Source organism: Mytilus edulis, chromosome 2, assembly GCF_963676685.1.
Source record: "Mytilus edulis chromosome 2, xbMytEdul2.2, whole genome shotgun sequence".
In the NCBI taxonomy this organism is placed as follows: Eukaryota; Metazoa; Mollusca; class Bivalvia; order Mytilida; family Mytilidae; genus Mytilus; species Mytilus edulis.
Window position 1 is genome coordinate 93466260 of NC_092345.1, and position 14465 is coordinate 93480724.

The window sequence follows — 14465 nt, forward strand, 5'->3', positions numbered from 1 at the left end:
ATCCATTAAGAAACAATAGCAACAGAAATTACAAAAATTTACGTAGACACTAAACAACTTATATTGACATGATTTGAAATTAAGCATGTCTTTCAACATAGATAATTATTTTCAAATAAACACAAACATTGACAAATGGTCCCAGTCATGACAGTATGTATCAGTATTCACTGAAAATGTAAACTCTACAGAAACGTCGCCAAGTGAGGTCTGCAAAAAGTCAACTTTTTAAAATGACCAATCAAAATATGTCCCAGCAGGGAACAGTTTTCATAATGTAAACTGTTCCCTATTTCTGAAAATCTATCAGAACTGCTTTAGACATGTTAGAGTTATGACCCTTTACAAATGTATTCATTATCTAACTTAGCTTGCCTCAACCTAATGTTATGAAACTTATGCACAATACTTGACATAAAAACTTATGTAAAATTAATTAGAAAATCATTGTACTTTTGTTGATATATATATTATTTTAGTTCAGGGATGACTTGAAGTCTTCAGATTTTTTTTTATTGTGGAGCTTATAGAAATTATATCTATCATTGAAAAATATGTTGAAATTTTATACTGGAGTCTGCATTACATGTACAATACTCTTTAATACATGTACACGATATATACAAAAAAAATTATCTGGATGATAAATATAGGGAAAAAAAAAATGATAAGTCTTTCAAAATAATCTTTTACTGATGAATTAATATTTTCTAACTTATCTCATACAATCTCAAAATTTAAGGTTTATGCTGAGTATATCACGATGGGTGCTTAAAATATTTAAGTTTGGTGATATGTATTTGAACAATAAATTTCTATGATAAAATTTTCTTTAAATGAATCCTACATGTACATGTACATGTATGTGTGCCTCAAATGTTCACCTTTTTATCCCTACATGCTGTTTATAGTATGATGACCTATGCATAACTGGTATATGAGTCTTTGGAGGACATGATTGATATAATATTTACTTTAAAGTGCTTTTAAGTTACAAAGGAAGGATATTGACTCTCTTATATTTATATAGTGACAGTTAATAGTTTGTCAAATGATAGTAACTTAGTTGGGTCAGGTTTTTATGAGTGTACTGAGTTACAGTTCATGTTTACAGTATATGTGTGTACAATTAATATAAACATATGATACATTTGTACATGCATATCCCAAATTAAACCCTACATTTACCATTTTCCACTGATTGAAGCACTATTTTTATACTTCAAGTAAAAAAAGAAAATCTCATCTCCCACATATTTGATATATAACTGTGAATCTCTTCCAGCATTGTAGTCATTTTGAAGTAAATTCACTACTTACAGCTGTATTCTCTATAGGGCCTTAACGCACCATGATCCACTAATGCTTTTTCTACCATGGTACTATCTTGAATGATTTTATAATAAATGTATTGGGGTAAAAACAGTGCTACATCGAATGCTAATTTCCATGACTAACGTGTTCTCCCCACAAATTTTATATACCAGGGTATATGATATAATATCCTGGTAAAGAGTTTTTTTTTTAAATACCATCTTATTCCTAGATAGTTTAGCATTACATCCATAACACTATCTGTATCATAATAATCCCAGATAGCATCACATTCTGATTCAAGCAATATAGAATCCCATTATAATAATGGTAAAAGGCCCTAGGAGAATACTAAGTGTAACTTAAAAATTGCATGACTACTTTTCATTCAGGTTTTATTCTCTAAGTAATAGATACATTAAGTGATGTACACACTAGTTCAGTAGGACTTTTAATCATATATTGGAAATTCTACATGCCCCATTGATTTGCACTCTCAACAAGATTCCTTAAATGATCTTATATATATATCAATATATGTCAATCTTTAATAGCTCAATTGAGTTACATGTTTATATGTACCTTGTACAGATACATGTAGCTTTAGGGTTTGAAAAATAGTTATTCTTATGTTTATTTGCAATGCATTTTGTTAAAAAAATAAATGCTCCTTGTAGATAAGATCTGTTTACTGTGTTCTCCTTGTAGATAAGACCTGTTTACTGTGTTCTCCTTGTAGATAAGATCTGTTTACTGTGTTCTCCTTGTAGATAAGATCTGTTTACTGTGTTCTCCTTGTAGATAAGATCTGTTTACTGTGTTCTCCTTGTAGATAAGATCTGTTTAGTAGATAAGATCTGTTTACTGTGTTCTCCTTGTAGATAAGATCTGTTTACTGTGTTCTCCTTGTAGATAAGATCTGTTTACTGTGTTCTCCTTGTAGATAAGATCTGTTAACTGTGTTCTCCTTGTAGATAAGATCTGTTTACTGTGTTCTCCTTGTAGATAAGATCTGTTTACTGGGTCCTCCTTGTAGATAAGATCTGTTTACTGTGTTCTCCGTTCTCCTTGTAGATAAGATCTATTTACTGTGTTCTCCTTGTAGATAAGATCTGTTTACTGTGTTCTCCTTGTAGATAAGATCTGTTAACTGTGTTCTCCTTGTAGATAAGATCTGTTTACTGTGTTCTCCTTGTAGATAAGATCTGTTTACTGTGTCCTCCTTGTAGATAAGATCTGTTTACTGTGTCCTCCTTGTAGATAAGATCTGTTTACTGTGTCCTCCTTGTAGATAAGATCTGTTTACTGTGTTCTCCTTGTAGATAAGATCTGTTTACTGTGTTCTCCTTGTAGATAAGATCTGTTTACTGTGTTCTCCTTGTAGATAAGATCTGTTTACTGTGTCCTCCTTGTAGATAAGATCTGTTTACTGTGTTCTCCTTGTAGATAAGTCGATAAGATCAGTTTACTGTGTTCTCCTTGTAGATAAGATCTGTTAACTGTGTTCTCCTTGTAGATAAGATCTGTTTACTGTGTTCTCCTTGTAGATAAGATCTGTTTACTGTGTCCTCCTTGTAGATAAGATCTGTTTACTGTGTCCTCCTTGTAGATAAGATCTGTTTACTGTGTTCTCCTTGTAGATAAGATCTGTTAACTGTGTTCTCCTTGTAGATAAGATCTGTTTACTGTGTTCTCCTTGTAGATAAGATCTGTTTACTGTGTTCTCCTTGTAGATAAGATCTGTTTACTGGGTCCTCCTTGTAGATAAGATCTGTTTACTGTGTTCTCCGTTCTCCTTGTAGATAAGATCTATTTACTGTGTTCTCCTTGTAGATAAGATCTGTTTACTGTGTTCTCCTTGTAGATAAGATCTGTTAACTGTGTTCTCCTTGTAGATAAGATCTGTTTACTGTGTTCTTGTAGATAAGATCTGTTTACTGTGTCCTCCTTGTAGATAAGATCTGTTTACTGTGTCCTCCTTGTAGATAAGATCTGTTTACTGTGTCCTCCTTGTAGATAAGATCTGTTTACTGTGTTCTCCTTGTAGATAAGATCTGTTTACTGTGTTCTCCTTGTAGATAAGATCTGTTTACTGTGTTCTCCTTGTAGATAAGATCTGTTTACTGTGTCCTCCTTGTAGATAAGATCTGTTTACTGTGTTCTCCTTGTAGATAAGTCGATAAGATCAGTTTACTGTGTTCTCCTTGTAGATAAGATCTGTTTACTGTGTTCTCCTTGTAGGTAAGATCTGTTTACTGTGTCCTCCTTGTAGATAAGATCTGTTTACTGTGTTCTCCTTGTAGGTAAGATCTGTTTACTGTGTTCTTGTTAGTCTTATTACATGTTTTGTTAAACCAAATAATGCTTGAAAAAACACCTGCACTTTGAAGGTACTGACTCCCAAATACATTTAAAGGTCTTCAAGACTATTTCATAAGTATACTCTAAATGTCTTTTATTTACTCATTTTGTTTTGAGCACTGCCTTTTGTTTAAGATAAATGTCATTTAAGAGCATCCACCAACATATATACATTCTATCTTCACGATCTGAAATGGTTTACATTGTGATTTCCCCCCTGTATCATTGTCCTTACTCTGATCCAGATATCAATGATACACAGGCACTAAAAATAATTCTGAAACCAAAGTGAAACTATTGAGTGCCTGTGAAAGGATAGGGAAATTGTTAAAACTATTGATTATAGTTCCTAAATCATTTATAAAAACTAAAATAGCATTGTAGGTATCTAGTCAAAGGGTCATTTAAATTTTGCTGGGTTTTGTTAGGTCAAAGGTCTGAGTATTCTCTCCCTTTCTTGACACAAAAAGTCTTACCAACTGGGTACTTGATAAGATCACAAGGTAACCATTGCCAAGGTAAAGGTATTGAGTTTGCTGCCTCTCATTTTAAGTTTTCCTCTTTTTGTCAACTGTATTATCAGGCATTAGAAAAAAGATGTCTACATGTACTGTGTTATTTGTGATACAATACATACATGACCTGATTACATGCATGTACTGCACATGTATTACACAGTAACAAATAAACAATAAGTCAATGCCTTTTTTCTTCCAGTTATTTGGTTTAGATCAACATAAGGTACATCAGTGCTAATTATTACTTTTGTAATCAACATTATTTATCACTGTCAATTACATTTTCCATTGTAAACAATACATCTTTCTGACGTAGCACTCCCCCACAATACAAAAAAAAATGAATCAAGGAAATAACAGTTCATATGAGTCAGATTATAGTAAATGTATAATGAACTATGAACTAACTGATGGAAAAGGCTCATCCGGTTCATCTGTATACCTCAAATAGTATCAAATAATAGAACATGAGATAACTCTAAAGACAATGGTTATAATGAATCCTCATTCTCTACACATTATTCACAGGAAAACACAAGCCACAGTATGTGCCATTTGGACCCAAACATTACTGAAATGACCCAGTCATATTATCTTAAGAACCAAATTCTTTAAATGATTTATATCCAATTCCATATTAGGCCAACCATGAATTTTGTCCTTTGATGTCATAGCCTTGCTATATTAGGTCATGAAGACTGAAATAATGTATTGTATGGCAATACAACTTCCTTTTTCTCACAATTGGACTTGTCATTGCTAAAAATGACCAGTCCCTGGACTTGCCTTAAAAAAATCTTAGTGAGTACCCTGAAAACACTCAACAGGCAGTGAATGACCATAACATGACCATTGTGTCCATCAATGCAATAATCCATCCACTATTTTTATATGCCACTGATTATGAGATGAAACGATACCAGAATTAATTGAAACTTACACAAGTTATTAGTACTAGTAATTACTAGTAAAATAAAAATAAAAAAATCCTATTAAACGGCTTCATCATCTTCTTTTTCTTCAATTTGATTTTAAGTTATCTGCCGCAAGTGATTTTAGGCCTTACATGGCATGATGTGCATGCATGACTGCCATTATCACTGAACTAGTATACATTTTTGTTTAGGGGCCAGCTGAAGCATGCCTATGTGTGAGGAAGTTTCTTGCTGCATTGAAGTCCCATTGGTGGCCTGCAGCTTTTGTCTGCTCTTTGGTCAGGTTACGTTGTCTCTTTGACACATTTCCGATTTCCATTCTCAATTTTATGATTGGGTCAAAACTTGTAAAAATTGTCAACATTTCAATTTACTTTTAAAATATAGCTTTGACGTGGTCCACTGTTGAATGGTAAATTAAAAAAAAAAAATTCACAACATAAAATATGCATTTTATACAGTGCAACAAAAATACATTGTGCATGTTAATTGGAGATGTGAAAAAACAGTAATTTCACTGTATATTGTAGACAGAATTAATCATCTTAAATTGAATGTAACAAGGATATCTACAGCTGTTGTACAGTTTTAACATTTTGTAAAGCAGCTCATATAAAGAGGTTATGTAAGGGGTTGAGAGTTGTAGCGACGGAAATATTCCTTTAAATAGCTATTCTATTGTTTTTTAGCTCACCTGGCCCGAAGGGCCAAGTGAGCTTTTCTCATCACTTGGCGTCCGGCGTCCGTCGTCCGTCGTCCGTCGTCCGTCGTCGTCGTCCGTCGTCGTTAACTTTTACAAAAATCTTCTCCTCTGAAACTACTGGCCCAAATCAAACCAAACTTGGCCACAATCATCATTGGGGTATCTAGTTTAAAAAATGTGTGGCGTGACCCGGTCAACCAACCAAGATGGCCGCCACGGCTAAAAATAGAACATAGGGGTAAAATGCAGTTTTTGGCTTATAACTAAAAAACCAAAGCATTTAGAGCAAATCTGACTGGGGTAAATATGTTTATCAGGTCAAGATCTATCTGCCCTGAAATTTTCAGATGAATCGGTCAATCGGTTGTTGGGTTGCTGCCCCTGAATTGGTAATTTTGAGGAAATTTTGGTGTTTTTGGTTATTATCTTGAATATTATTATAGATAGAGATAAACTGTAAACAGCAATAATGTTCAGCAAAGTAAGATCTACAAATAAGTCAACATGACCAAAATGGTCAGTTGACCCGTTTAGGAGTTATTGCCCTTTATAGTCAATTTTTAACCATTTTTCGTAAATTAAAGTAATCTTTTACAAAAATCTTCTCCTCTGAAACTACTGGGCCAAATTAATCCAAACTTGGCCACAATCATCTTTGGGGTAGCTTGTTTAAAAAATGTGTGGCGTGACCTGGTCAACCAACCAAGATGGCCGCCACGGCTAAAAATAGAACAAAGGGGTAAAATGCAGTTTTTGGCTTATAACTCAAAAACCAAAGCATTTTGAGGAAATCTGACATGGGACAAAAATGTTTATCAGGTCAAGATCTATCTGCCCTGAAATTTTCAGATGAATCGGTCAATCGGTTGTTGGGTTGCTGCCCCTGAATTGGTAATTTTGAGGAAATTTTGGTGTTTTTGGTTATTATCTTGAATATTATTATAGATAGAGATAAACTGTAAACAGCAATAATGTTCAGCAAAGTAAGATCTACAAATAAGTCAACATGACCAAAATGGTCAGTTGACCCGTTTAGGAGTTATTGCCCTTTATAGTCAATTTTTAACCATTTTTCGTAAATTAAAGTAATCTTTTACAAAAATCTTCTCCTCTGAAACTACTGGGCCAAATTAATCCAAACTTGGCCACAATCATCTTTGGGGTATTTAGTTTAAAAAATGTGTGGCGTGACCTGGTCAACCAACCAAGATGGCCGCCACCGCTAAAAATAGAACATAGGGTAAAATGCAGTTTTTGGCTTATAACTCAAAAACCAAAGCATTTTGAGGAAATCTGACATGGGGATAAAAATGTTTATCAGGTCAAGATCTATCTGCCCTGAAATTTTCAGATGAATCGGTCAATCGGTTGTTGGGTTGCTGCCCCTGAATTGGTAATTTTGAGGAAATTGTGCTGTTTTTGGTTATTATCTTGAATATTATTATAGATAGAGATAAATTGTAAACAGCAATAATGTTCAGCAAAGTAAGATCTACAAATAAGTCAACATGACCAAAATGGTCAGTTGACCCGTTTAGGAGTTATTGCCCTTTATAGTCAATCTTTAACCATTTTTCATAAATCTAAGTAATCTTTTACAAAATCTCCACTGAAACTACTAGGCCACAATCATCTTTGGGGTATCTAGTTTGAAAAATGTGTCCGATGACCTGGCCATTCAACCAAGATGGCCGCCACGGCTAAAAATAGAACATAGGGGTAAAATGTAGTTTTTGGCTTATAACTATGAAACCAAAGCATCTAGAGCAAATCTGTCAAGAAGTTAAATTGTTAATCAAGTCAATATCTATCTGCCCTGAATTTTTCAGATGAATTGGACAACTGGTTGTTGGGTTGCTGCCCTCCAATTGGTAATTTTTAAAGAAATTTTGCCGTTTTTGGTTATCTTGAATACTATTATAGATAGCGATAAACTGTAAACAGCAATAATGTTCAGCAAAGTAAGATCTACAAATAAGTCAACATGACCTAAATGGTCAATTGACCCCTTAAGGAGTTATTGTCCTTTATAGTCAATTTTTAACAATTTTCATTAATTTGGTAAATTTATGTAAATTTTTACCAAATATAGTTCTCTGTTACTAATGGGCAAAGTTCATTATAGATATAATTGTAAGAAGCAAAATCGTTCAGTAAAGTAAGAACTTCAAACACATCACCATCACCAAAATAGAATTTTGTCATGAATCCATTTGTGTCCTTTGTTTAATATGCACATAGACCAAGGTGAGCGACACAGGCTCTTTAGAGCCTCTAGTTTTACACATGGACACACCAATTGAAGCGAAGATGCATTTGCATTATAATAAAATTTGCATTTCATCAGTGAAATTTTTAAAGATTTGATAAAAATCAGCCATACATTAATAATTAATAATATAACTCTTGTACTTGTACTGGACCAAAATCAAATCAAATTTAGGTCTATAACATGGAGTATAAATTAAGGTCTCATCACTGCAAATTCCAAAACAGCCCATAAAACCAATTTGAGGAACTTGATTGCAGTTATTGAATTATACGCACATCTATGTTACTAGTACTACATGTGTGCATTGAAGCAAATAGATACAAATTTTTTTTATTTAAAGATGGGCAAAAAAGTGCAATTGCATAACTAATAATTTGCTCAACAATCGGTCTGACAAATACTAATATTTTGATGACTCCTTCAAGGCAGATCAATTTATGCAGGAAATAATGCATTAATATGGCTGATCAACTGTTTGGAGAGACTGTTTAAAAATTAATTTATTTGGCTATAAATCTCTAAATGCCTTGAATTTTATGGAAATTTTTCACTTGTGTGAACTCTGATTGAACATTTATCTGGAAATCTACCTGGCTGTTAAGAATTTAAATTTTGATAAACCATTAAAGATGCTAGATCTGACATTTATTGGTTTGCCCTATTTATAATATTCAGCTTCATTTAACAGTGGTTATGTATTACATATTGTAATGACATTTCTTGAATTTCATTAGATGATGATATATTATATACACATGTACTTTTAACAATGGAGGAAATACTTGACATGTGAGGGTGTATTTGATTTTTGTCTGTTAGTCACCAAAACATACTCAAATTGACAAAAGATAAAGAAGATAAAAGCCTCGCCCTTGATTCAATCCTTGATTCAATGTAACGGAAAGTATTGAGACAGTGCAAATAGTTACCAGCAAAGAATCACGGCCTCAATGTTTTTATCTTTTGTTGTGATCTTTGAACTTTAATTTTTTTTAAAGCTACCATTCTAAGATAATACCAAACTTTGTTGGATTGGTTCAATGGAGGGGGCTTTCTTTAACAATATCTGGTGGGTGTAAGATAGCAGATTTATATACAAGATTATTTAAATTTTGTACTGTATACTAAGTAAATAGAATACCGTATAGTTGTAAAACATCTTTATTGATAATTTTTCTTTACAATTTAAAAGTGTCATTTGTATTACCCAGGGTCACATTCTACCATTAAATCTGTCTTAAATTTCAATAAAGTACTGATTTTAGTATTAGAAAACAGAATATCAAAATTATTTAAAAATGGCAATAGAAGGGGGTGAAAACAGTCATAACTCACTACTGGGGATTAATATTTATTTTTGTGGTTATCAATTTTCGAGGATTAAGGAAAACTTGCATTTTAGTGGGTATTTGATTTTGTGATTAAGAAACTCTCTGCATACAAAGCCTATAGAAAACGTGTGATTGATTGAATTAGTGGTTCATCTGTATCCACGAAAATCACGAAAATTAGTATCCAACGAATAATAATGCATCCATAGTATTATTACAAAACTTGTTTGGATTCAGTCAAGATCAGTGGTTGCTTTTCACCAATGAGATTTTACTGGGTGTGTTTGAATTGGGCTTTAATTCCAAATACATGTCAATGATGCACCCTAAAGTAAGAACTCTAGCTTCAAAATCATGTGTAAATTAGTTAAAAGCTCCACTCCAGTACTTCCACTCCAGTACTTCAGGTGAAAACTTGGATGTCTCTACTGCTCTTGTCCTAAACATTTGAATTGCAAAGTAAAAATGTATGTGTAAAAACCACACTGTTGCATAGCTGTAATCTCGTTTTATGCTTGTTGTGGTTAATTACACTTAAAATGTTTTTAGATAAGCAAGTTTATCAGTTTAAATACATTTCCAAGGGTGGTCAAATACAAAAGTGGCTACTAAAACATTCTAAAATTGAGAATGGAAATGGGGAATGTGTCAAAGAGACAACAACCCGCCCAAATAAAAAACAACAGCAGAGGGTCACCAACAGGTCTTCAATGTAGCGAGAAATTCCCGCACCCGGAGGCGTCCTTCAGCTGGCCCCTAAACAAATATATACTAGTCCAGTGATAATGAACGCCATACTAATTTCCAAATTGTACACAAGAAACTAAAATTAAAATAATACAAGACTAACAAAGGCCAGAGGCTCCTGACTTGGGACAGTTTGCATATTAAGGGAATTTACAGAAAGAAAATTAAAGCAACAGAAACTGTTAACCAATAGTTCTTTTTTTGTTATTGAAATACATTGTCTTAAGTTTGAAATCAGATGTCAAGTTTTAAAAGCAGTTAAGCTATATTGATATATATAAACCATATATCATATTTATACTGTGTTTTACATACGGAAATAAATGTATGTATAAAAATAAAGAAAACAGTTTCTTGGAAATATTTTTATGATGATACAGTATTCCCCTAACCTTTCTATTAAATGACATTGATGTTTTGAAAGTGAGCTGTAAATTTTGCAGTAAGTATAATGGTATACCTATTTTTAATTTTTTTCATTATATTTGAAAATTTATACTGTAATTATTCCGCTCAATTTGGGCGCCATGATTGGCAAATAAAATGTTTGTTAGTTGTTGTTTGTTTGTTTTGGTATATATATGTATTTGCTGAAATTAGTTTTACATACATCATACTCATAGAAATAGGAAATTTAAACTGAAAGGAAGGATATGTATGTCAATAATAAACAAGATGTGCATATATATATATTCTACATCATATACCCATATACATCCTATATATAAATCATATACCCATAATATACATGTCAAAAGTTAGTCCTAGAAGTAAAATTTATACATATTGAAGACCATTTGAAGAACATTCTAACATTAGTTGCACATTCCTGAGATGTTCCCCCAAAATATTAAAAGTTTATGTTTTTATCAGGTGATATACCTGATGTTTAATGTTGACTAACTGGGTTTTACCTGTAATTAGATCTAGGTATTGATAGACACATAGTTTTACATATCAGGTAGGAAGTATATAGGATGTCATTACCATAATTAGATCTACATGACAAATTTACAAGGTCAAGTTATTCCAACTATTCAAAAGAACTTTTAACTATAGTTTCATTACATATATATGTACTTGAAAATTGAACGAAAGTTGAATGTCAGAATGAAATCTTATCAGGGAGTTTGTTAATACACCTAATGTGTTATGCCCTATGTAAACAGTAGATTAACAAAGTACACAGCATTTACAGATTACTTCTTATAAAAATAAAATTAAAAGGATTTCATTTTGAAGATAATTTATTATTCAACAATAATTCAGCTGTTTGTAGGACTATTTATTGGTGAACAGTACATGACTATCTATACTTCATTTACAGAATAGTCAAAATGATAAGCCTACTTAAAAATACAGACACAAATTACAAAAAGAGCTTTGTTCATTTCTACATAAAAATTGCAACATATCTAGGTGAGGCAGAATTTTTTGCATGTCAACAGGACTGGATTGTCAGTAAATTAAACATGTTCTGCAGCTTCTGCTTCTCATGCTACTGATAACTCAATGTATTAGGTCTACTTTAAACATCTCATTTTCTAAAGTTGTTGGATAAATGTACATGCCTACAGTACTATTGTCACAAGTAACTTAGTTTCTTTTTTATCTTTGTTTATTGAGGAACATGTACATTTGAGATATGAATTTTGGGAAGGCGAAATTTATACTTTTCAAGTTTTGTGCATTTAAACCATAGGTAAAATTTAACCATATTTTTAATACCCCTTTTTGGGGGCATTATGTAGTACCCTGTTCCTCTGTCTGTACGTCCCAAAATTGGTTTCCCTTCTCTAACCTTAGTTTGCCTCATCCAAATGTTGTGAAATTTATGCACAATGCTTATCACCACAAAACACAGATCTAGTTTGAATTTGGTTTTTACTATTCTTTAATTATTTTTTTTGGTTCTCTAACTTAAGTTTGCCTCAAGCAAATGTTTTGAAACTTATTCACAATGCTTATTACCACAAAAAACAGATTAAGTACAATTTTGGGTAGTGTCACTTTTACCATTCCTGAGTTATGCTCCTTTATAACCTGATATGTGCTATTTGGTGCATCATTTGTGTCCCATTACATGGACACATTCCCCATTTATTTTTACTTTGAATACCTATATCAATATGTCATGTTATTGACATTTATGTCATGTATTGACATTTATGTCCTAATAGCTTACATACATGTAGTATCAAATCCATAGAAAATATTTTACCATATGTTTTTTTACTTTGAATACCTGTCGATATGTAATGTTACATGTATTGACATTTCAGTTTGATGATATTTCTTAATGTCTTACATGTACATGCATGTAGCAATAGAGATCAAGGTCAAGGCTACTTTTTACATCGCAATGACCTTGAGGTCATTTCGATGTATTGCTATAGCCTAAATTTCCATTAATGCATAAATTATGCAAATTAGTTTCGGGATTTTAACCGATCTATAAACATGATAAATACGCAAACATAAACTAGTGCAAAATAACATTTCTTATCATTTGATATAAATACATCTCTTCAATGAATACCGATATATATTTTTGTTAATTAATAATATGAAAATGTTTTGTAATATATATATATAAAGTGTCTAGAAAATCAACCTAACGATGTTAGAGTAGATTTGAATCGTAACTTCCTCCCCGGTGCCAGGACTGAAACCTGTACTTTTTTGTCGAGCCTGCAACTTTTGTTTCAGAAAGCTTGACATAGGGATAGTGATCCGGCGGCGGCGTTAGCTCACTTCTTAAAAGCTTTATATTTTAGAAGGTGGAAGACCTGGATGCTTCATACTTTGTATATAGATGCTTCATGTTACGAAGTTTCCGTCAGTCATATGTCCAATGTCCTTGACCTCATTTTCATGGTTCAGTGACCACTTGAAAAAAAAGTTCAAATTTTTTGTAATGTTGAATTCTCTCTTATTATAAGTAATAGGATAACTATATTTGATATGTGCGTACCTTGCAAGGTCCTTGTGTCTGTCAGACAGTTTTCACTTGACCTTGACCTCATTTCATGGATCAGTGAACAAGGTTAAGTTTGGGTGGTCAAGTCCATATCTCAGATACTATAAGCAATAGGGTTAGTATATTCGGTGTATGGAAGGACTGTAAGGTGTACATGTCCAACTGGCAGGTGTCATCTGACCTTGACCTCATTTTCATGGTTCAGTGGTTATAGTTGAATTTTTGTGTTTTGGTCTGTTTTTCTCATACCATATGCAATAGGTCTACTATATTTGTTGTATGGAATGATTGTTAAGTGTACATGTCTAGCGGGCAGATGTCATGTGACCTTGACCTCATTTTCATGGTTCAGTGGTCAAAGTTAAGTTTTGGAGTTTTGGTCTTTTTATCTAATGCTATATGCCATAGGTCAACTATATTTGGTGTATAAAAATATTTTATGATCTTTATGTCAGTCGAGCAGGTTTTATTTAACCATGACCTCATTTTCACGGTTCATTGCACAGTGTTAAGTTTTTGTGTTTTGGTCTATTTTTCTTAAACTATAAGTAAGGGGTCATCCATAATTGTCAACCATTTTCCAAAGTGTACAAAACGTACACTTTTTCAGACCCCCCACCCTCCCTCAAAAAGTGTACATCAACCATTTTCAGATTTCAAGAGAAGAATCAGTCATTCTTAATAAAAAAGAAGATCCTGTCTATTATATTTTAGTTTAATATAGAAATTTGCATTGAAAAAAAAACTAAAAAATATCTGACTGTTTTATTTGATGACATCTATCTGTGGTCATGATGATGCTTGTGTTTTGTCAGAATAAAGAGTACAAAAATTAGTGTTTCCCCTATCACACAGTGGGAAGGGTAACTCCAATAAAAAAAGGGTACCTAGAGCATGCAAAAGATTAACAAAAGGGCACATAAATGATGCTAAGAATCAAAGAAAGGGAAATGCATGGTTATATTGCATTGGTAAAGTATGGATTGACAGTTGTTGATGGAATCAGAGCTCAAGACAGCAGTCAATAAAAGTGTAATATTTTAAAACATTTTGAGTTTTTAAATTTCCCGCCTGTATTTCTATTTAAAAGGTCCCTGTAAATATGCCATTCATGGCACTTTTATCGTTTATGTATGTATACTGTAACGTGTACATATATTGGATATTTTTTAAGTTAAGGTTAAACTTCATATGGAGGTGCTCCTAATTAAAGGAGGCTTATACTAAGAAAAATAAGTTTACTTCCGGATTACTGGTTTACTGTTTTGGAATGCATTACAAGGAAATTAATCGAAGGACCAGTT

The 14465-nt window shown here is 32.6% G+C and overlaps 1 protein-coding gene across 5 annotated transcripts in view; it reads left to right on the forward strand.

The window, feature by feature from the left end:
- LOC139513474 (unconventional myosin-Id-like) overlaps window positions 1-14465 on the forward strand; it is a 47986-nt gene that overhangs the window by 846 nt on the left and 32675 nt on the right. The window lies entirely within an intron of this gene.